This window comes from Poecilia formosa, unplaced genomic scaffold (genome assembly GCF_000485575.1).
Source record: "Poecilia formosa unplaced genomic scaffold, Poecilia_formosa-5.1.2 Scaffold8, whole genome shotgun sequence".
NCBI lineage: Eukaryota > Metazoa > Chordata > Actinopteri > Cyprinodontiformes > Poeciliidae > Poecilia > Poecilia formosa.
Window position 1 is genome coordinate 3932248 of NW_006799947.1, and position 1610 is coordinate 3933857.

At 36.8% G+C, this 1610-nt stretch overlaps 1 long non-coding RNA gene across 1 annotated transcript in view; it reads right to left on the reverse strand.

The window, feature by feature from the left end:
- LOC107833462 (uncharacterized) overlaps positions 1 to 1610 on the reverse strand; it is a 5653-nt gene that overhangs the window by 1766 nt on the left and 2277 nt on the right. The gene's annotated exons all lie outside the window — the stretch shown is intronic.

Consider the following 1610-nt stretch of genomic DNA (forward strand, 5'->3'; position numbering starts at 1 on the left):
AATAATAATAATAATAATAATAATAATAATAATAATAATAATAATAATAATAATAATAATAATAAAACTCCTTCAAATAATAAAGTCAGTTCATCTGATGTGAACGGCTGATTTATTTTTTTTTTGGTGTGTTCAGTTACAGTTTTAAAATGGTTTCTACTTAGGACTCGACCATAAGTAGAGCCTAACATAAAGCCTGAAATGAACATAAATCATTAGAACTACAGTACATATATTTAAATGTATATGTTTAACAACTAGTAAAAGACGGGAAAATGATAAACCCTTGCAGAAAGAAAAAAAACATAATAAAATGAGAAACTAACAAAAATCTCTATCGCATTTTTGAGGAAGTTTTGTAGATCTGAATTCCTGTCTTATAGTTTCATTTTAATTAGCCATTGTTATTCTTTCGCGATAAATGAGTTGGTGCCTGGTTATGTTATTTAAACAATTAAGCACGTATCTTTGAACAAAACAACCAGTCGTGTAAAATATGTAATTAGAGTTTTTCTTTTTTTTTTTCTTTTCGTTTTTTCTGGGCCTCCTTGTATTTTTCCCACCACGGAATCCTCCGGCCGTCTCTTTTGCATTAGCTGCTGCCGCCAGGTGTCGCTAGAACGCCGCACATTTCGCTGTTCTCTCCTCTCCTCGGAGAGAGAGAGAAAGAGAGAGAGAGGTGGGGGGAGGGAGGGAAAGAAAAGCCACAGTTACATTTCGTGTTGGCCTCCCCTCTCTTTCTCCTCCTCCTCCTCCTCCTTTTGCAGACCCTCTGACACCAGAGTCTGAGAATCGGTGGAGGGGAAAATGAGGCTTTGGAGCTGAAGAATTTACAGTTAGTCGCGAAACTTTTACAAGTATTTGAGCTGCTCGGTGCCTTTTTTTTTTTTGAGAGAGAGAGCTTATAGTCACATTTCAGTCCGGGGGTCAGAAGGAGTTCACATGCAGAGGACTGAGGTAATGCTTCATAAGAAAGAAGAAAATGAAATAAAATCTATTATTTGGTTATAAACAAATATAGGAATTTTTGTAATTAAGAAAGCTCTAATATATGTTTTAATTACTGGTCTGGCTAAATCGTTACGTTCATTTTAGTTTTACTTGGCGCGAAAATACGCATTTGAGCTAATTTATGCATCAACCTCTGAATTTATTTATTCATTTTTTATTTTTTATTTTTATTTTTTTCTTTTAAATCCCAAGGACCAATAAAATGGATCAAACCGTTTGAGGTCTTTACTGTCCGCGTCTCTCCTGCGATCCCGCCTTATCTCAGCCTCCCTTTACATTAGCCTCGCTCATTTGCATAATCTCAAACACCGCAGAGGGCCAAAGGAAGAACAAAGTTACAAACAAGATTAGGGCGAATTTATTTGTTCCTCCAAGCTGAGCGCCGATTGTTTCTCCAGGAGTGTTTAAGGTCACTAAGAGGATTTGGAGCTCGTTTGATATCAGTGATCTTTTTCGGAGGGGAATTAAAATCAACAATGCGTTTTTTCCTCCATATTTAGCAATATGCTTGTGTGCGTGTGTGTGTGTGTGTGTGTGTGTGTGTGTGTGTGTGTGTGTGTATACGGGAGGGGGAATCCTGCAGAAGACTAATCAGAAAT